Below are 23,603 nucleotides of genomic sequence, written 5' to 3'. Positions count from 1 at the left end.
TTGTATTCAGGAAACTTCTTAGCTTTGGTTTAGTCCAGTTGTGCTGACTTCCCCTGTAGTGTGTGCTGTCCTTCCTTTCACCTAATATAATTCTTGTCTACTATCTAGTTAGTGAATACCCCTCTCCCTCTATCCCCACCGTCGTAATCATCAAAGCATGTTTTCTTCGGTGTTTAAACCTTTTCTTGAGTTCTTATAATAGTGGTCTTATACAATATTTGTCTTTTTGTGACTGACTAATTTCACTCAGCATAATGCCTTCCAGATTCATCCATGTTATGAGATGTTTCATGGATTCATCGTTGTTCTTTATTGTTGTGTAGCATTCCATTGTGTGAATATACCATAATTTGTTTATCCATTCATCAGTTGATGGGCACCTAGGTTGTTTCCATCTTTTTGCTATTGTGAACGGTTTTGCAATGAATGTGGGTGTGCATATTATCTATTTGTGTGATGGCTCTTATTTCTCTAGGGTATATTCTAAGGAGTGGGATTGCTGGATTGTATGGTACTTCTATTTCTAGCTTTTTAAGGAAGCACAATCGATTTCCAAAGTGGTCGTACCATTTTACATTCCCACCAACAGAGTATAAGTGTTCCAGTCTCTCCACAACCTCTCCAACATTTATTGTTTTGTGTTTTTTTGATTAATGCTAGCCTTGTTGGGGTGAGCTCTAGTATCTGATTGTAGTTTTGATTTGCATTTCTCTAATGGATAGTGATCGTGAGCATTTCCTCATGTATCTGTTAGCTGCCTGAATGTCTTCTTTGGTGAAGTGCCAAGGCCATAAATCTTTATGGAAGCAGATTGCCCCACTTTTCTCCTGTGGAGCAGATGGTGGATTCGAATCACTGACGTTTTTGTTAGCAGCTGAGTGCTTAACCACTACAGCATGAGGGCTCCTCATTTGAAAAAAATTTTATTTAGATTACAGGAGTAAAAGTGTTTTTCTGAATGGATTAAGCATATAATATTGTACTTGATTCTCTGGAAATTTAAACCATATTTTATAAAAATTAAATCCTTTCATTTTTTAGTAATATCTAGATTTGAGGCAGCAGTGGCAGTAGAAATAAGTACAACATAGAATAAGTGCAGTATACACGTAAGTCTTTTGCCTTGTGTAATGTTCGAATCATGTTTATTTCTTTAGTCTATAACTAAAATTATTCTATTTTCCCCTGAACTTTTGGTATTTTTAAATATAGCATAATATATAGAGTAATATTGCAATTAATGCAGTAAAGTGGAAAGCGTGTTCTTTAATTTCTTCCCCAAACCCTCTTCTTTTGCTTCTTGGTTTTTTCAATTTTGCAAAAGAAATTCAAGACTTCCTGTTGTTTATGCAGTAACTCTAGAGAATAGCAGCAGCAACAGCTCTAAAACGCAGAGCCTTACTAGTTTATGAGATAGAAAGTGTGATTAATTCAGTTCTTTTTTGGTAGGAAATGATAGGAGAGTTTACTGCATCCCGTTTACTTCCCTCTTTTATTAGGTTTTCTGGAAGAGGGCGGATGCTGCCTCTGGGCCGAGGAGTTTGCTGAGGAGATGACTGTGCTTAGACTATCAAGGTGTAAGGGTCATCACGATATTTTCAATCCCACAGGTCTTCTTTTATAGTTAAAACAAATGGCCAAATTAAGTAGAAAAATTAAGCAAGTGAGGATTTTTGAAACTGAATTATATTTTGTCATCATACACACACACCCACACTCACACATACTTTGAGATTTTGGATGCCTTAAAGTTTTTTTTAAATAACAGCTTTATGGAGATATAATTCACATGGCATAAAGTTTACCCTCTTAAAGTGTACAATTCAGTAGTACATGGTAAAGATCAGCATGAATCTAGGCCCTGGGTAAAACTAGATCCTTTACCCGACAAGTAGTTTCTAGTATGTTTAGAAAGTTGTGCATTGATCACAACTATCTAATTCTTGAACATTTATCACCCCCCCCAAAAAAAAAACTAATTCCTGAACATTTCACCCCCCCCCACTAAAAAAAAAACCATCCCCATTAGCAGTCACTTCCCATTCGTCCTTTGCCCCAGCCCCTGGCAAATACTAATCTACTTTCTGTTTCTATGGATTTGCCTATTCTGGACATTTTATGTAAATGAAATCATACAATATGTGGCCTTTTGTGTCTGTCTTCTTTCATTTAGCATAATGTTTTCAAGTTTCATTTCATCTTGTGGCATGAATTATTACCTATTTTTGTGGCTGAATAATAGTCTATTATATAGGACTATTCATCAGGTGATAGACATTTTTCCCACCATTTTTTGGCTATTATAAATGATGCTGCAGTGAACATTCATGTATAAGTTTTTGTTTGAATATATGTTTTCAGTTCTTTGGGTATATACCTAGGAAGTGAATTGCTGGGTGTATGGTAAATCTATGTTTAACTTTTTGAGAAACCACTGAACTATTTTTCATGGTGGCTGCACAGTTCTATATTCCCACCAAAGATGTATAAAGATTTCAGTTTCTCTACATCCTCACCAAAACTTGTTTTTGTGTTTTCTTTTTGCCTGTAGCTGTATTAGTGTGTGCTTTTGAGTTGCATTTCCCTAATGACTAATGATGTTGAGCATCTTTATAGGTGCTTGATGACCAAATGTGTATCTTCTTTGGAGTAATGTCTATCCAGATGTTCTTCCCACTTTTTATTTGGGTTATTTGCCTTTTTATTATTGGGTTGTAAGAGTTCTTTATGTATTTTAGATACTAGACTTTTATCAGATAATGATTTGCAAATATTTTCTTCCATTTCATGGGTTGTGTTTTCACTTTCTTGGTAGTGTTCTTTTAGTGACCCACCACCTTCCTTGGTTCCTGGTTCTCTTCCTCTATCTTCAAAGTCAACAGTATACATCTGAGTTCTTCTGATACTGCCATGTCTCTGGTTCTCTTTCTTGTGTTTCCCTCTCCTACTTCTCAGGACTCTTGGAATTACATTGGGCCCACCTGGATAATCAAGCATAATCTTTGCATCTCAAGGACAGCTGGTTAAAAACCTTAATTCCATCTGAAACCTTCATTACCCTTCGCCATGTAAGATAGCATATTCACAATTTCTGTGGATTAGGACATGGACATCTTTGAGGTGGGAGGGTGCTACTTTTCTGCCTGCCACGTGGTATGGTTAACCACAGTTTGTTTAACCATTCACCCACTGAAAGACATCTGGGTGGAGTGTAGTTTTTAGTAGTACAAATAAAACTGCTCTAAACATTGGTGTATGGGGTTTTGTGTGAACGTATGTTTTGATTTCTTTTGTTTGGGTCATATGGTACTTACATGTTTAACTTTTTAAGAAACTACTAAGCTGTTTTATAGAGTGGCTGTGCCATTTTATATTCCCATCAGTAATATATGTGTGATTTAGTTTCTCCTCATTCTTTACAGCATTTGGTGTTGTCACTATTTTGTATATTAAACATGTGATAGGTTATGTAGTGATTTCTCAGTGTGCTTTTAATTTGTACTTCCATAATGGCTAATAATAATTGAGGAACAATACATTCAAATGCAATGTGTCATATGATAGCAACATAATCTCAGTAATTAAACTGTTTGGTGCTATATCATTTTAGATCATTATCCTGCCAGATATTGTAATCTTGAGTAGTAATGGAGACCTCAGGAGAAAGTATACCTGTTAACAGAGTGCCATATAGTTTAGTAGATGCTTCTGTTGACTTGGATCTTTTTCATACCAGGTAGGACCTTTTATGTATTAAGGAAAGTGCTATTAAAAATGTTGTCTTCCCTTTTCCACTGAAATTGTAATCATATGCCATTACTAACCATCCTGAGGAACTATGGACAAAATGCTTTTATGTCCTCTCCCTGTCTGAACGTCATATTGTATAATTTTGTTCTGTCTTCTTAAATTACTTCTGTGATTTGTAATTTTAAAATTCTAAAATGATGTGCAAAAATGCTCATAATGTCATTAAATGGATTTTGCACTTTTTTAGAAAGGAAATAATCTAAAAAATTTAGTTGGGCTTCTGTATGAGTCAGGACTCACTCAGTTCGAGAAATCAAAGTAAAAGCTAGCTTTAGCAAAGAAGACTAGAATGCCCAGGGGTAGAGCTGCCTATGTGCCCAGCTGCATATACCGGTTTAAATGATGTTATGAGATATTTCCCTATATCTTTATTTTTTTCTCCCTTCATTTCTCTACTTCTTTCTTTGTTGCTTTTTCTTCCCTACTGTACTCTCTTTCTCTCTGTTTCTCTGATTCTTTTCATCTCGTGACTGCCAGATAGGCTTTCTCCATATAACTAGGGAGAAAAGTATGAGAGCAACTCCAGACATGTCTGTTTCTCATACCCTAATCCAAAAGCAAGAGCATTTTCCCCACAAGCTCTAACAGAAAAAAACAATCCTGGGTGAACTCTGATTGGCATGACTTAGGTCACTTGTTCATTTCTGAACCAGTTGCTTTCTCTGTGGTGGAAGCTCAAGGTTCTTACTGACCATGTCTAGGCATGTGCCCACTCATGCATCCTGATTTGCCAACCCCGTATGGAACCATAGAGAGTCAAGGAGGAGTTTCCTAAAGGAAAGGAGGGTGCTGTTATTACCGTAAAAAGGGGAGTGAGGAAGATGTCAAGTGACAGAACTAGGTCTTTGATATTTTGGGTGAGTGACGCAAGTTTGCTTTTTTGTGGGTGTTAAATGTGTTAACTTCTGTTTGCACAGTTGGGAATTATATTTCTAAATAGTCAATAGAATGTTTTTCAACAAAAATAGATTACTGACCCGTATTTAAGGGAAAGGCAATATAGAAGATGCATAAAGTATTCCATTTGAGGAGTTAAGTCATATAAGATGTGATTGTAGAGAATTTGAGATTTAGTGACACCAGCTTAAAATGATAAATATAATGATGAAAACTGACACCATGACATCATTCAGAGAGAGTGGATTAAAAAACAAAAAAAACCTTGGGGCTGAGGATGGAACCTTGGGGAAAATATAAGGATTGGGTAACAGAAGAGTCATCATAGAGGCTAGGATAAGTGTGGTTGAGGATACCAGACTGGGTGGCTTATAAGAATAGATTTATTGTCTCACAGTTCTGGAGGCTAAAAATTCGAAATCAGGGTGTCAGCCATGTTGATTCCTTCTGAGGGGTCTGAGGGAGAATCTGTTCCAAGTCTCTCTTCTAGCTTCTGGTGATAGTCAGTGATACTTGGCGTTCTTTGGCTTATAGATGGATCATTTCAGTCTCTGCCTCTGTCTTCATATGCCTCTGTGTCCTTCTGTGTCGCTTGTCTTTTGTAAGGTTCCCACTCAGATTGGATTAGGAGCCACCCTACTCCAGTATGACCTCATGTTAACTTAACTGATAATATCTTCAAAGATCCTATTTCCAAACAAGATCATGTTCAAAGGTACCAGGAGTTAGGACTTCAACATATCTTTTTGGGAGAAACAGTTCAATACATATCAGTTCACTCATTCATTTCAGTTTTATCTTGTTTTAGTTTTTATACCAATTATTATTATTTAAAGTCAGTAGTTATGTGGATTTATCTACATATTTTGTTTGTCATTTTTTAATTCCATCCAGTGCTTACATGTTCTGTTACTTTCCATTGCCTGGATATTTCTTAGTGAGAATCTGTGGTGGCAAACTTGTGTTAGTTCTTATCGGCCTAAAATGCCTTTATTTAACCATTATTCTATAAATATATATTCCTTGTAATAGAATTCTTCATTGGCAGTTATTTTCTATTAGCACATTAAAGGTGTTATTCCATCACCTTCTGCTTTTCATTTTTACTTCTGAGTAATCTACAATCAGTCTAATTGTGATTTCTTTCAATTAAGATTTTCTCTGTGATTGCTTTTAAGATCTTCTCTTTGTCCTTGTAATTTTGTAATACCATCATGTTTCTAGATATAGCTTTCTTTTTACTGATTGTTCATTTTCTCATTCTGTTGTCTGCCTACCATCAACGGCCAGAAGAAGTAAGGAAGACAAAAAGGACTTTACATTTTTCTTGCACCTATATAACCTGACAGACATTATTAGGTGATATATGACATAAAAGAAAAAACAAAAAAGAAGTACAAGGTGCTTCCCCTACCTTCAGTGAGCTTGAAACAGGGATATTGGAGACATAATAAATGTAGGCATCTGTTGAGTATTTACCTAACAGTATTCTATGGAGTGTATTAAATACAAAGTCAGCGTATGTAATTCAGTGTAAGCTCATATTGAAAGCAGTGAGATCGTTGCAACCTGAGACTTGAATTGATTCTTGACTGCTGTGGTCTGGGGAATTAGACTTTATCTAAAACAATGACAGTGAACTTAACAATTGCTTATTATAATAGAGCTAGCATAGGGTGTACAGAGGAAAGAATAGTTATTGATTTCATGTTGAAAATGTTATGTGGATCTGGTATAAACTGAAGATTGTATCTCGCCCATGTTACTTTTTATGAAGAATCTTCAAATTGATGATTTTTGTTATTATAATTTGTTCACTTTCAGGAGAGCCATTATTTTGTGTATTGAGTATTATTTAACATATTATTATGGAAAATATAAGGAAAAACTTTAAAAGTTCTCAGCTTATCCTCCAAAGTAGTCAGGGAAATTTGAAGCATTCAGACCATTGTGTGTGAAAAGCATGCTTTTGAGAATAAGTACCTTCTATTTGGGAGGTCAATAAATGTTTAATATGTAAGTATTTGAGTCATTGGATAAGCTTTCTTATCAAGTTATATATAAGGAATTTTTATTTATCTGTGATTCCCAGCAGTTATTCTAATCTTATAATTAAAAATTAATGTTTACTTGTTATGAAAACATGCTATAGGTCAAATATGTGAAATGCCTGACTATCACTTGAGGGTAAATAACTATTTTCCCTTTTAAATAAGAATTAATTTTGCCTGTATGCTCTAAACCTTTTCAGAATTGCAATACCATAAAGTCTACTGGGAACGCTTGGTACAGCTAACTAGTAAAAGGGCACCAGCTGCTGGAACAATACCTGCTAAACTACAAAGAAGTTATAACTAACATTGCCTGTAGCTAGGAGTAAAATAACAAAATAACTTCCTTTGCAACCTACACTTTATAGGTTATATAGAAGGAAATTGGATTATAGAAGATAAAAAGCTTAAAAGCATGTTGAACTAGCCCAGAATGATAATTTTGGAAGTGAAATAAATTCAGACGCCTGAGAATTAGGTAGATTTTACTTACAATGTGGAATTTCAAATTACTTTAGAAATGGATTTATTCTATATCTTACAATATATCTCTGTTTCATGATTACACGGACCTATTATAATAAACATATATTTGGTATGGTTGTATTTTTATGTATAGATTTCCTTTGTTTATTTGCTTCTGAAAATACGTATGAATTGCTTATCACCAATAATTTCTTGAAACCACGATTGATGCAAGGCATTATGCTAGGAAGTGTGTTGGGTACAAAGAGGTTTAGAACTGTGATCCTGCCTTTAAGGAACTTGCTATCCAGTTAGGCAGGTGGAACTGATGTTTTATTCCTTGCTTTGTCTCTGGCCGTATTTTGCGGCATGGGTCAAGTAACATAACTCCTGAGTTTCAAATCACAAGATTTGTTTTGAAGGTTCCATGAGATAACACACAGAAAATGTGTAGCAGCGTCTGTGGTGATACTTTTTAGGTGATCAGTGAATTCTGAGCCTGAGTAATGCTTATGTAAACTGTTCCTTTGGTTAACTTCTCACATTGATAACCGAGTTTTGCTGTTTACTGCTTTGAATCTTTCTGTTAAGAATTCTTGATAGTTGGGATTATTTTGTTATAAATAACTTTCAAACTCTTCAAAAGTGAATAATGAAATTATATAGTAGATGACTTTAAATTAATAAATGTGAAGCAAAAGAACTTGTATTTCTTTAGTTAATATCACACATTTTAGTTCATTAGCTGCTTTATAAATGCTGTATTTAATTTAATCCCCACGTATAAACCCTAAAAGCTAAGAAGTTTAGAGAGGACAGGTTTACATTTGATCCAGTGGTACAAATATCCAGATGGCTTATTTTTTATATTCTCAACAAGCTTGTACATTCTGGATAAAATTCAGAGTTGTATGAAAATGAAAATTAGGTAATTTTGGATAATTTTATGTGCATTAGAGGCAATAAATATATAAAGGAATCTCTGAATTCTTAAATAATCTGTTAATATCATGCTTTATTACATAACTTCATAATTTCTTCCTTCAAATACTTTGCTGTCCTTTCAGATCTATATATTATACAAAAAGTTTAAGCAAAATGTTTTTCTTGTAGGCACCATCCCTTACCAAACTCTCCCTAATATTTTTAAACAGCAGTTTTTGAGTAAAATGTACTTTGTTCTTTCTACAGTAGGTTGTGGTAGGTTATTAAAAAACAAACAAAACACCTAATCATTGTTTTGGGGAGTGAGTAGGTAAAGTTGGGCACTGGTGGCACAGTAGTTAAGCGCTCAGCTGCTAACTGAAAGGTCGGCGGCTTGAAACCGCTAGCTGCTCCATGGGAGAGATGTGGCAGTCTGCCTCCGTAAAGATTTACAGCCTTGTAAACCCTATGGGGTAGTTCTGCTCTGTCCTATAGGGTCGCTATGAGTTGGAATTCAACTCAACAGCAGTGGGTTTGATTTGGGTTTAGGGAAAGTTAGGATAGCAGTTGCCAATATTGCCTATATTTGAGAATCACTTGGGAACTGTTAAAAAATGTAGAACAGTAGAACTGCCCTGTAGGATTTCCAAGACTGTAATGTTTACAGAAGCAGACTGCCATATCCTTCTACGGAGCATCTGGTGGATTCAAACCACTGACCTTTCTACTAGCAGCCAAGCACTTAACCACTGTGCCACGAGGGCTCCTTTAATACCATATACATTGTCTTAGTTACCACATTTTTATAATAAATCTTGATATCTGCTAGGTCAAGTCCTCTCCCTGTCCCCCAGTCACCAACAAATTGTCTTTGTCAATCTTGGACCTGATTCTTATATGTAAATCTTAAAAATAGCTTGTAAATTTCTCTAAAAACCTTTTGGTATTTTGGATTGAAAGTGGACTGAGTCCTATAGATTTGTATCGGAGGTATTTATATCCATGTTATTGAAATATCTTACTATTACAAAACATGTTTTATTTATTTAGATCTTATTTAATGTTTTTCAGTAAACTGTAACGTTTTCTCAAAGCTTATACATTTTTTGTTAGTTTTTTTCTAAGGTATTGTATATTTTCTGGTTAATATTTTAAGTAATTTTAAAATTGTATGTTCAGTTTTTGGCTGGTACATAATGTACATTTTTTTGGTATGTTTATGTTACATCCAACTACTTACTAAACGTTTTTATTACTGCTAATAAAATTTGCTTGTAGGTTTTTTTGAATTTTCTTTATAGACAATCATATAATCTCTGAATAGAGCCTTTCCAACTCTAAAATTTTTATTTTTCTTATCTGGATTGACCAAAACCTCTAGAGTGTTGAATAAAAGTGATAAACCTTTTAACAAATTTTATTCAAATTTTGACTGTAGTGAGGTTCCAGAAGTTGCTTCCATTTACCATCCTGTCTTTTATGGGACCATGCATAGCTTTCTATATAATGTGCATTTTGGTAATTTTATTTTCCCTTTCTGTGTAATGTATACTATGCACAGTTTTATGTTTTTCTCGCTCCTTTTGTTGATTATTCGACCCTACCTAAAAACACAAAACCTATATTAGATTATTCTTTTAAAATCAGAGACTCTGTAATTTAAAGCATGACTGTGTCTCCCTTTGTAGAATAAAAATAGAGATAGATAGCTGCCATCGAGGCTACTTTCTTTGACTCATGGTCTCCTTGTGTGTGTAAGAGTAGAACTGTGCGCCATAGGGTCTTCAGTGGCAGATTTTGGGGAAGTAAATCAACAGGTCTTTCTTCCAAGGCTCTGGGTGAACTCGAACTTCCAACCTTTTGGTTAGCAGCCAAGCACATTAACCGTTTTCACAACATGGTTATTTCTAAATTTCTGTTCTTTAGGAAATTAATACCTCGTACGTTGCTAATCTTTGGAATACATACACACACACTTACATTTGTATTTTGAACTGACTAAATGAGTCATTAATATGTTCACTTATATATCACATGCTTTTGCTGTGTTATTATTTACATTAAATGAATTCCACACTTGAAATCATAATAAATTATTCAGATATTGTTAGAATAAATACTAGTAGAAATAGTTATTTCTTTCAAAACAATTCTATTGATTCTATTAATGACGAAATGTTCTTTAAGAAGATGTATATTTAAAATGACATCCTTGTTTTATTTAATTGGCTTTGGAATGTGTAAAGTCATATGTACTTTTTAAAAAATTTTAATTAAGAAAACTACCCATAATTTAACTGCCCTGTAACATTTTGTGGGCTTGACCACGTAAGTGCCCCAATGCTTTACCCTCTTTAAAGATTTTGGGCAAGCTAGTGGGAGTAATTTAAAGGTTAAAATCCGAGCTGAAACCAATTATTGCCATAAATGCCAGCCAAGAAACTGAAAATGACATTTTCTTGGTGGGATTCAACAGAATTTGACAGACTCTTTTGCTTCTATTTTATTGCCATGATTAGAAGTGCAGCTGTTTATCAGAAGGCAGATCCTACAATTTGGGCCAGCAGGATTGTTTGTAATACCAATTAAATAATGATGTCTTACATTTTTAAGCTACAGCATTTAAAATGATATCCTGGAGGAATTCTTGAGTTCATCTGTAAAGTGCATATTTTCTGTGAAGTTAAAGTAATATATTAACTTAATAGAAAATACTAGGTTCTTAGCCTCCAATTTCACTTCTATTTTAAGCCTCTGAATTTAGTATGCTTAATTAAAACACTGGTTTTGTGAAACCAGCTCTCATTTAATGGGGTGGTTCTGTCTAAAGGCAAGCAAACCAAATCTAGCCAAACCAAACCCATAACTGAGTTCAGCTGTCTTATCATTGACTGATTGTGGCTATTGGCATAGCACCTTGGTAAAGATGTTTTAGAGTGACACTTGACATGTTGAATTATTCTTAAGAGTGTCCTGGTGAAAACCCAAATCTCCAGTCTGGGTGGTTTCTCAGTGGAGCTTGTTATAATTCTGCAGCCCGGGTTAGGTTTGTGTTTTTAAAATCCCGTCTTGAGAACTTTATTTTTCTTCAGTTTTCCTCAACACTGAAGCCTGAGCTCTCAAACCATACCTCCTGGGAGTAAAGAGGGCATTTTGCCCTCCCGAGAAGAGGTTCATGCTTCCCTCTGACTCCCATCATACCTTAAGTTGTCGTTAAAGGTGATTTTACTATTGTTTATGGTTTCTTTCCTTGTGTTTTTGTCTTCAAGAGCAGTAATGGTTTCTTATTAATGATTTTATCCTCTGTATGTGGAGTATTTTTAAAAGACCTGCCTATTTAGCTGGGCATTTTTCATTTTTTTTCTGTATGCTTCTTAGTTGGACTATTTTCAATATGAAGAGGTTTTTAGGAGTTTAAATTTATTGGCATATTGAGTATTTTTGGTTTCTATTTTAAATGGTGTAAAAGCATTCAGTTAAGTAATATGGATTATGAATTATGCATTGTGATTTCTATTTTATCTGGGATTTCTTACTGCTTTTTTATTATGTAATAAAATGTGACTCAGTTTCATTTTAGAAAATAACTTTCTTGATTTTCACAAAATCTTACAATCTCACTTCCTTCAGAGATTTAATAGATTACTCTCCTGAGGTCTTTTGTTGCTAAAACTTAATTTCCGCTGAACAGATCTTCTGGCTCAAAATGAAATATCATGAAACATTCAAAGGCATGACTTTTCAGTAAAGAGAAACTAACAGTGGCTATGCTCTGTCTTTCATATCTTTTACTTAACGGAATTCAGTAATTTTTCTGTGCATTTTAAAAGGCAGTACAAATTAATATTTGATGTCTTGTAAAGACATTGTAATCTTTATATAATATGAAGAGAGGGTGAATCAGTTACTTTGTATTAATATAGATGCATTATGTATTTATGCCTAGAAATAAATGAAGTATTGTTATTTTAAATACAGCAAGACAGTACAGATTCTTTCCCCTTTTGTTTATTTTTAAGGTAATTGTTTTTATCTAAAAAGAAAAGCATTTTTGGGTGGCTGATTTTAAAACTTGTTCATTTCGAAAAAGTAAGTAAATATCTAAAATGTAATATCTAAGCTTATAAAGTAGGATGTAAAAGTTCTATATAATCCTAGCTCCAAGAAAGCAGTTTGGTCTAAATCTTTCTGGAATGTTTTCTGTAGTAATAAATTTTAGGTAATTAGTTATGTTAACTGTTCTGTGACATACTTTTATTCACTTATTAGACATATTTTCTTATAATCTCATATCTCTTTCCTACTCTATTTACTGTAATTCGTGAAGGATGGATCAGGAATTACTTACTACAATCCCAGTTTATGGACATGCAGCTTGTATTTGTTTTTACTTATTATAAATAATGTTATAGCAATAATATTTGTGCTTATGTATCTGACATTCTTGTTCATTTATCTCATTTGAAATAATTTTTTGATGTGGAATTTTTAGGCTAAATAATATGCATATTTATGATAGTAATCATGTACAGGTGATGTATATGAAGGTATAAACATTACCAAGAGTAATCAATTTTTTAAAAATCTTCAGTACTTGGATTAATAAAAAAATCTTATTTATTCTAATTTTGTATTTACTTGATAATGGCTTTTTTTTTTTACTTGCTTTTATAAAATTAAGTTATTCAGGTAAAATAATCAGCCTTAGGAATGAAAGTGTAAAGTAATGAAATCAGTGATCTTCATGAGCTTTTAATTTGGACTTTGATGTTGAATACCTGAGTGCCAGTCCTTGCTCTGACTTTCACTGGCCATTTATCCTTGGGCAAGTTCTTTAAACACTCTGTGCCCCATTTTCCCCATCCTTAAAATTAGTATAATAAACAGACCTATGTCATAGATATTCTTTGGATATTAAGTGACATAATCCACTTAAAGCATATAAACCACAGCCTATAATATAGTTAAGTGTTCAATCAAAATGTTAGCTAACTGCTGCTACTATTATTAAATAGATTAGTGAAAAATTTACTTCGTGACTTAAATAGTAAGGAATACGTTATAGTGGGAGGGTGCATTCTGGCTAATAGCAAGATGCAGTTTAGGCTTGCATTTAATTACAGATTTGGTCCTCAGATGGAGCTATAGAGGCTTGAATGAGGCCACAGGTCTAGTGTCACAAGTATTGGAGGTAGAAGGAGAACCTGTTGTTTTCTTCTACGCCTAAATGTTTAATTGAGAAGCACTTGAGTAACTACGGATGTTAAGACCAAAAAAGAGAATGTTGAAGAGGAGAGTGAGGGGGATGTATGATCGATATTTAAAACAATTTTAGGGGCCATCAAAAGTTTACCACCCCCCAGGATAGAACTCTGGCAATAGTGAAGAGAAGAACTTTTTAATATGAAATATTTTTTTAATACCTGAGAGCTTATTTAGGCTTCTGTGCTTCCTCAGACATTTCTTTAGTTTTTTCCCTTTTTTTTTGAAGAAGTCAATTTTATTTCTTGTGCATCTCTTTTCTTTTAGCATTGATATTACCATCACATGTTTCAAAAACCAGAAACCTTTATATAGTGAAATGTCTATTTATCCATCTACCCAGGTCTCCATCCTCTCCCATTGATAACCATCGTATTTGGATTTCATGTGTTCTTTGGAGTTTCTACAAGCAAATATAAATATAGATTCTTATTATCTGTTCTCCTCCCAGCTTTGGACAAAAAATAGTATAATACTATTCTGTACCTTTTTTCACATAACAAGATCTTTTCATCTCAGTAAATAGAAAACTTGTTCATTTCTTTTACGGTTGTGTGACTGTGTCATAATACATTTTAGCCATATTTGTTTGATGACATTTGGATTGCTTCCAGTTTTTGGTATCACAAATAATTTTGCAATGAGTATTCTTATCCATACACAATTTTGCATGTGTGCAAATATGTTTCTGAATAAACTTCAAAAGTGAAATTTGCTAGGCTAAAGGTTACATGCATTTGTGAAAGAAAGGTTTTTTACTCTAAGACCTACCTTTGGGAAGGAAGTGTTCACAAAATAAAATGGGTCCTATTTTGAAAGAGTGAATTTACGTTCACTGGAAAGTGTTCATCTATAGCAATGAGTTTCAAACTTTTTTGAGTACAACCTGCATCAGAAAAGTTATTTTACATTGTGATTCAATACATTCAAATAATTAAAACAAACTTTTCATGAAACAGTGTTTACCCTTATCATATATGATGCAGTACAATATTTTCTTCTCTATTTTCTTTTGCTGGTCACAGTGCATGAACGTGATTTCACAACCAGCCCACTAATGGAGTATGACCTCCTGTGTGAAATACCCTGATCTGGAGTTTACTTGACTAACTCTGCTATGTGTTGCAGAGAGGAATCCATGGTTGGACTATATGTTGTTGTTGTTAGGTGCCATCAACTCGTACTGACCCTATGTACAGCACAACCTGGTCCTGCACCATCCTTACAATCACTGTTATGCTTGAGCCCATTGTTGTAGCCACTGTGTCAGTTCCTCTCATTGCGGGCCTTCCTCTTTGTCACTGATGCTCTACTCTGCCAAGCATGATGTCCTTCTCTAGGCACTGGTCCCTCCTAATAACATGTCCAAAGTATGTGAGATGAAGTCTCGCCATCCTTGCTTCTAAGGAGCACTCTGGCTGTGCTTTTTCCAAGAAAGATTTTTTCATTCTTCTGGCAGTCTGTGGTGTATTCAATATTCTTTGCCAGCACTATATTTCAAAGGCATCAATTCTTCTTTGGTCTTCCTTATTCATTGTCCAGCTTTCACATGCATTGAAAACACCATGGCTTGAGTCAGATGCGTCTTAGTCATTAAAGTGATTTTTTTTTTTTTAAACACTTTAAAGAGATCTTTTGCAACAGATTGACCCAGTGCAGTGCCTTGTTTAATTTCTTGACTGCTGCATCCATGGGCGTTGGTTGTGAATCCAAGTAAAATGAAATCCTTAACAACTTAAATCTTTTTTCTGTTTATTGTGATGTCGCTTATTGGTCCAGTTGTGAGGATTTTTGTTTTCTTTATGTTGAAGCGTAATCCATACTGAAGGCTGTGGTCTTTGATCTCATCAGTAAGTGTTTCAAATCCTCTTTACTTTCAGCAAGCAAGGTTGTGTCATCTGCATGTCACGGATTGTTAATGAGTTTTCCTCCAATCGTGATGCTGTGTACTTCTTCATATAGTTCAGCTTCTCAGATTATTTGCTCAGCGTACAGATTGAATAACTATGGTGAAAGGATACAACCCTGACACGCACTTTTCCTTAAACTACGCAGTATCCTCTTGTTCTGTTCGAACGACTGCCTCTTGGTCTAAGTATAGGTTCCTCATGAGCACACTTGAGTGTTTTAAAGTTCCCATTCTTCACAATGTTATCCATAATTTTTATGATCTACACAGTCGAATGCCTTTGAATAGTCAAAAAATACAGGTAAACATCTTTCTGGTATTCTCTGCTTTCAGCCATGATCCATCTGACATCAGCAGTGATATCCCTTGTTCCACGTCCTCTTCTGTATCCAGCTTGAATTTCTGGCAATTCCCTGTTGATGTATTGCTGCAACTGCTTTTGAATGATCTTCAACTAAATTTTACTTGTGTGTGATATTAATGATATTGTTTGATAATTTCCATATTCTGTTGGATCAACTTTCTTTGGAATGAATACAAACATGGATCTCTTCCAGTCAGTCAGCCAGGTAGCTGTCTTCCAAATTTCTTGGCATACATGAGTGAGCACTTCCAGTACTGCATCCGTTTGTTGAAACATCTCAAATGGTATTCTGTCACCTTTCTAGAGCCTTGTTTTTCACCATTGCCTTCTGTGCAGCATGGACCTCTTCCTTCAGTACCATCGGTTCTTGGATCATATGCTGTCTCCTGAAATGGTTGAGTGTCGACCAATTCTCTTTGGTACAGTGACTCTGTGTATTCTTTCCATCATCTTTTGATGCTTCCTGCGTTGTTCAGTATTTTCGTAGTAAAATCCTTCAATATTGCAAACCAAGGCTTGAATTTTTTTTTCAGTTCCTTCAACTTGAGAAATGTCTAATGTGTTCTTCCCTTTTGGTTTTCTATCTCCAGTTCTTTGCACATGTTATTATAATACTGTACTTTGTTTTCTCGAGCCGCCCTTTGAAATCTTCCGTCCAGCTCTTTTACTTCATCATTTCATCCTTTCACTTTAGGTACTCTACATTCAAGAGCAAGTTTCAGTGTCTCTTCTGACATCCATTTTGGTCTTTTCTTTCTTGTTCGTCTTTTTATTGACCTCTTGCTTTCTTCGTTTATGATGTCTTTGATGTCATTACACAGCTCGTCCTGTATTCAGTCATTAGTGTTCAGTACATCAAATCTGTTCTTGAGATGGTTTCTAAATTCGGATGGAATATACTCAAGGACATACTTTCGCTCTCGTGGACTTGTTCTAATTTCCTTCAGTTTTGATTTGGACTATATAGTCTCCAATGAATTCCTTATACTTCTCCTGCAGCTGAAACAACCAAAAAAATAAGCACAGTTTTTACTAATTTTTAGAAAGTCTCACAGAAATGATTTTTTATTGCTTTTAGACTAAGGAGTTTTTGATATATTACAAATAATAATATATGCTAGCATAATAACTATATTGTTGTTTGTTGACATCAAGTCAGCACCAACTAATGGCAATCCCATGTATGCAGAGTTGGACTACTCCATAGGTTTCGCAAGGCTGTGACCTTTTGGAAGCAGATCACTGGACCTTACTTCCAAGGCATGTCTGGGTGGGTTCCAACCGCCAACCTGTCAGCTAGTAGTCGGGTGATAAGCCATTTGCACTACCCATGAACTCCCTTATCTATATAGAGGGATATAAATATAAAAGAAATATATATAAATTTAGATTTGGATTTGATACAGGTAAGTCAAGTAATTTCTTAAGGATAAACAGAAAAGATGGACTATTGAATATTTCTTACAGTAATTTTTATGTAGTCTTCATAATGTGTCTTCATAATGTGATAAATTCTATGATATGGTAAATGTTTAATTTTCTTTAGCATTTCTATTGCTGTCTTAGTGTTAGGAAGATTTCTTAAAAATGTAAAAAAGTATGTTTTGAAACTTTTTTAATTTGCCTTTTTTATTTTGGGGATGGGGAGAGGTTATCAAAGCAAATGTGGCAGTTGCTGATGCAATCCAAGCTAACTTCTAAAAACTATAGTGAGTGACTGTGGAAAAAGATAATTTGGCTAGTATCTGTGATATCAGATGGAAAACAGTTGTCAAATTTAATAAATGACATGAAAAGAAAAATTTATATCAAGCTTCTGTTCTGGAGATGGATAGTCATTGTGCTTGACATGGAGTGTTTTAACTATTTAGTTTATGACAATTTATCAACTATGCAGCTCACAGATGATAGTTATGATTTAATCACAATGACTCAGCTGAAGCAAGTACTGAAAAAACAACATAGTTGAATACTTCCTTTGTTCCAGGTACTGTGCTAGGTATTAGGGAGACAGATGAAAAGCATAATTCACAATCCTTAGTAATCTCATAGTCTAGAGGGAAATAACTCCGTATATCTATTATTAAGCAGTTTGGAGAATGTAAGTGATTTCATTTGATCAGATGATGTAGTTGTCAACCTTTAATAAAGGTGAAAAATGAGGCTTAGTTTGGGACCAAGTTCTGAAATTTAATATAAAGTGGATTCTTAACTAGATCTGTTTTAGATCTTGGGTTGGAGTATAGAAGTAAGTATGAGTGATTTAGTCAGTTTTGGAAAAGAACATTAATTCCATTCTTTAACACATTAGACAAATGATTAAATTGTTTTCCTGTTTCTGTGCATTCTCAGGATAACTTTATAGAGAATAAGAGGTCAGAAAAAACTAATGTCCTTTCTCTTCCTCAAAGCATCTTCAAAGATTGAAAGATTTCAATCTGAATTTTATGACCTCCATCTTATGGCCGGGCCTTTCAGATCACATTAAGTATTTTGGATGTTGCCCTAAGAGCCTTCCTTATAGTAACAATCTGCTGTGTTATGACAGTATATTCATCATTAAAAAAAATTTGTACACGAAAGCAGGATGAACCCTGGAACTGCACTGTTCAATACAGTAGCCACTAGTCACATGTGGGTACTTAACAATTCAAATGTGGTTAGTCTAGATTGAGATGTGGTGTAAGTGTAGAATACACTGATTTGTCAGATTTAGTGAAAAAAAAAGGAAGGTAAAACATCTCATTAATTTTTTTTACTACATGTAAAAATTATAGTATTTTGGATGTATTGGGCTAAATAAAATATAAGTTTGAGTTTTTTTTTGTTAATGTAACTACTAGAAAATTTAAACTTACTTTAATCACTCCCTTTATATTTCTCCTGGACTGTGGTGATCTAAACAAAGGGGTATTTAAAAAAAAAAAAAAAAATCTTTGATTTGCTAATTTTTTGTTTACTCTAGTCCTAGTATATGATTCTTATTCTTCTGTTATTCATAGGAGAGTGTGAAAGGTTAAGGTCTGAACACTGATTTCTAAGTTGTTTATTCACAAGGCAAATGCATTTTTCTACGTAAACATACTAGACCAGATAAAGATACCTGCCCCAGTATGTTTTCATAATTTACCTGAAATTATATTAATATAAACCTGTCTGCCACAAAGTCTCTTTGGTTTAAAACCAAGTCCTGAATGTTCTGAGCTTGTCTTTCTAAAGCCATTACTGAGAGATTTCCTGAGCTTTAAGGAGAGTGAGAATTAGAGGCCAAAATGCCTGTGGAATGCTAAGCAGTTTCTGTTACCTGTAAGCTTTTCCAGCAATGTTTTGGACAAGGGTTTGTTGTCAGTGAGATGAGAAGGGGGTTCTACAGTAACAGTAGAGGAGGAGGAGTCAGCATAGGAAATCAGTTCCTATCCTCATTAAAGTATTCCCTTCCAGTTTTTAATGTGTCTTTTTTTTAAAACCTGGTTGTAGTCATAGTATAGATAGAATTTTGTAGTGAGCCTTTTTTCACTTAGCATGCGTAAGGTTTTTTTTCATGTTCCTTCATATTCTCCTTGCTTACCGTTTTAGTGGATGCATTCTACTACTTTGAATAGTTACGTCATGATTTACTTAATTATGCCTCTAATTATTACCAGGTGAAAAATCACTTTGTAATTAGGAAAACTGAAAGTTTATCATAGGTGTATGACCTATAATTTTAATTGTCATGTTAACCTTCAGTATCTTTTAAAATTTTTATCTGCATAATGATTATATTATTTATATTAAAATGGTAAAATGTGTGTGATTCTTTAGCTTACATAATCATGAATTGTTGAAGTAAAATAATCAGAATATGTTAAATTTATCTTTTAGTTTAGTTGTATGTTTACTGAATAGCAAAAACATTCCTCAAATATGTGAGATCTATGACAGATTGGTTATGGTTTACCTCATAAACAAGGCTTTAATTATCTGTTGAAAACCAGAAATTATTATTCAGTTTTTAGAGGCAGCTGCAAAATTTGATTTAAAGAAAAAAAACCTACATTGCCTTAATATATACCACATGTCCCTTTAGTAATGCAATTTATATCGTGTATTACATTATATTTAACCATAAAAAAGTTCTTTTTTATTTAGATCATTCAGATTTAGTCTGGTGAGCACTTATCTAATCTAGAGTACTTTATTAAGACATTTCATTAATCATAAATGCAGTTGAGAAACAGAAAACAGCAAACAAAATAGACTTCTGAGCAACCCAAATAGAGGTCAGAGTTCTTATGTAAAAGCTTACATGCTTTGTTCTTACAAAAATTCTAAACTTTTTAACTAGTATCTACTAACTTCTTGTTTTAGACAGAATTTGAAAAGATTACTGGACCAGAAACTTTCAAATTTTGGGTCTGCTACTATTTGGTAACCTCGGGAAGATCACTGTTTATCTGAAAATGAGTTGTTTTTTTTTTAAATCCATGATCTTTCCATTGACCTGCAAATTAAGATTCAGTTACCTGTTTGAATTTTCTACTTGGATATCTAATAGGCCCTTCATCTTCCTCATATCATCAGTAGAACTGCTGTCTATCTACACAAGAAAAAAAAAATCATCTTTGATTTATGCTTTTTTCATCCTCTCACATGTAACTTATCATCAAATTCTGCTGGCTATTTCTTAGCCATATAGTTTGTCTCCTGCTATCTCTCCCCATTTCCACTGTCGTCACTGTAATGTAAGCCTGCCTTATCCATCACTATCTTAGTCATCTAATGCTGCTGTAACAGAAATACCGCGAGTGGATGGCTTTCACAAAGAGAAATTTGTTTTCTCACAGTCTAGTAGGCTAGAAGTCCAAATTCAGGGCATCAGCTCCAGGGGAAGGCTTTCTCTCTCTGTTGGCTCTGGAGGAAGGTCCTCGTCATCATCAGTCTTCCCCCAGACTAGGAGCTTCTCTGTGCAGGAACCTCAGGTCCAAAGGACGCGCTCTGCTCCCGGTGCTTCTTTCTTGGCGGTATGAGGTCCCTCACACTCTACTTGCTTCCCTGTCCCTTTATCTCTTGAGAGAGAAAAGGTGATGCAGGCCACACCCCAGGGAAACTCCCTTTACATTGGATCAGGGATGTGACCTGGTTAAGGATGATGTTACAATCCCACCCTAATTCTCTTTAACATAAAATTACAATAAAAAAATGGAGGCCAACCACATAATTCTGGGAATCATGGCCCAGCCAAATTGTTACACACATTTTTTGGGGGACGTAATTCAAACCATGATAGTCACATATATTGCTACCGTAGTCTTCTACCACTCCCCAGTCTCTTTCCACATGGCAGGCAGCTCTTCAACAAATGTGAATCATATCATGCCATTCTTCTGCTTAAAATCCTACAGAGACTTTCCATTGTATTGGGAATAAAAATTGAAGCTTCTTACCTTACCTAAAAGACCCCGCATGTAACGCCTGCCTACCTTTCCTATCACATGTGTGACCACTTACCAGTCAGCCACACTGATCTCTTTGCGGCTCCATGAACATTTTGCCTTATTCTTGATTTAGTGATCTAGCCCTAGGTCTTCATTCTGCCTAGAATGCACTGTGCTTCCAGATTTACTCATGGCCTGCTTTTTGTCATTTTAATCTCAACTCAGGTCACCTCCATACAGGCACCTGCCCAGAAACCCAAATCAAAATAACTCTTATGTCCTACTCTTATCTATTATACTATTAAAATTTAATTCATATCACTTATTAGTATTTAAAATAATCTGTTTATTCATTAGTGACCGTACTGATTTTTCTCTCTCCCACCCATCCTTAGAATGTAAGCTGCATGATGTTGTTGTTAGGTGCTGTCAAGTCAGTTCCGACTCATAGTGACCCTATGTGCCACAGAACGAAACACTGCCCAGTCCTGTGCCATGTCCACAATCGTTGTTATGCTTGAGACCACTGTGGGAGCCACTGTGCCAATCCATCTTGTTGAGGGTCTTCCTCTTTTTCACTGACCCTCTTCTTTACTAGGCATGATGTCCTTCTGCAGGGACTGATCCCTCCTGACAACATGGCCAAAGTATGTAAGACATAGTCTCACCATCCTTGCTTCTAAGGAGCAGTCTGGCTGTACTTCTTCCAGGTTGCGTGATAGCAGAAACTTTGTCTATATTTTTGACCATTTAAGCAGTGACTGGCACTGAAGGGAGGTACTCAGTAAATATTTGTCAAACGAATGAATGGAAGATGACCCCAGCCATAAAGGAAAGATCAAATTTTTGTTAATATATCCTGTTAAGAAAGCCTGAAGTTATCTATTTTAAAATAATTAATGAAAATGGTTTTATGTGATATAAAGCAGAGAGTAGTACTTAAAGACCTTTAGAATAAAAAATTATCTAATTATCTGATGAGTACTCAAGGATGTTAAATGAAGTGTTCACATAAATTGCTTTATTTTGAATCCTATGGCTGTTAAGTAGATTGTGGTATGCAGCATGATTTCTGAGGACTATTCCAGTGGTGGGACTCCAGCATATAGAACTTGGACTGAGTGTGCTGGATTGCTGTCATCTCTATGATTCTGAAAGTTTGAGCCTAACCCACATGCTGTCTGTAGCTATAGATAAACTGTGAAAATTATGCAGTGTATATCTCTGGTATCTATATGATTCTTTGGTAACTATATGCTAAAATTTTAATGTCTACTTTGCTGTTGTTAGGTGCCATCGAGTCAGTTCCAACTCATAATGACCCTATGTACAACAGAAGGAGACACTTGCCCAGTCCTGTGCCATCCTCACAATCATTGTTATGCTTGAGCCCACTGTTGCAGCCACTGTGTCAATCCATCTCATTGAAGGTCTTTCTCTTTTTCCCTGACCCTCTACTTTACCAAGCATGATGACCTTCTCTAGGGGCTGTTCCCTCCTTGTAACATGTCCAAAGTATGTGAGACAAAGTCTCGCCAGCTTCGCTTCCTAGGAGCATTTCTGGCTGTACTTCTTCCAAGACAGATTTGTCCATGGTATATTCAGTATTCTTCGCCAGCACCATAATTCAAAGGCATCAATTCTTCTTCCATCTTCCTTATTCATTGTCCAGCTTTCACATGTACATCAGGCGATTGAAAATACCATGGCTTGGGTCAAGCACACCTTAGTCCTTAAAGTGACATCTTTGCTTTTTAACACTTTAAAGAAATATTTTGCAGCAGATTTGCCCAATGCAGTATGTCATTTGATTTCTCGACTGCTGCTTCCATGAACATTGATTGTGGATCCAAGTAAAATGAAATCTTTGACAACTTCAGTCCTTTATCCGTTTATCATGATGTTGCTTATTGGTTCAGTTGTGAAGATTTTGTTTTCTTTATACTGAAGTGTAATCCATACTGAAGGCTGTGGTTTTTGATCTTCATCAGTAAGTGCGTCAAGTCCTCTTCACTTTCAGCAAGCAAGGTTGTGTCATCGTCATGTCACAGGTTGTGAATGAGTCTTCCTCCAGTCCTGATGCCGCATTCTTCATAGAGTCCGGTTTCGTGGATTATTTGCTCAGCATATAGATTGAATAAGTATGGTGAAAAGATAAAAGATGCACACCTTTTTTGTCTTTGAACCATGCAGTATCCCCTTGTTCTGTTCAAACAGCTGCCTCTTGGTGTAAGTATAGGTTCCACATGAGCACAATTAAGTGTTCTGGAGTTCCCATTCTACACAATGTTACCCATAATTTGTTATGGTTCACACAGTCGAATGTCTTTGCATAGTCAAAAAATACAGGTAAATATCTTTCTGGTATTCTCTGCTTTCAGGCATGACCCATCTGACATCAGCAGTGATATCCCTTGTTCCAGGTCGTTTTCCGAATCTGGCTTGCATTTCTGGCAGTTCTCTGTTGAAGTACTGCTGCCACCGCTTTTGAATGATATTGCGTG

The 23,603-nt window shown here is 35.1% G+C and overlaps 1 protein-coding gene across 5 annotated transcripts in view; it reads left to right on the top strand.

Moving 5' to 3' along the window:
• The window catches only part of ASCC3 (activating signal cointegrator 1 complex subunit 3), a 414,547-nt gene that overhangs the window by 97,651 nt on the left and 293,293 nt on the right, over positions 1–23,603 (top strand). The window contains exon 1 of one of the 5 annotated variants that reach the window (XM_023727603.1): positions 2,152–3,736. The exons of the other annotated variants lie outside the window; for them this stretch is intronic. The gene's annotated coding sequence lies outside the window, so the exon portion shown is untranslated. Of the gene's footprint in view, positions 1–2,151; positions 3,737–23,603 lie in introns of those variants that run through there. 5 annotated transcript variants of the gene reach the window in all.

This window comes from Trichechus manatus, unplaced genomic scaffold (genome assembly GCF_000243295.1).
Source record: "Trichechus manatus latirostris isolate Lorelei unplaced genomic scaffold, TriManLat1.0 scaffold00017, whole genome shotgun sequence".
NCBI lineage: Eukaryota > Metazoa > Chordata > Mammalia > Sirenia > Trichechidae > Trichechus > Trichechus manatus.
This window is presented reverse-complemented; position numbering and strand designations above follow the sequence as displayed.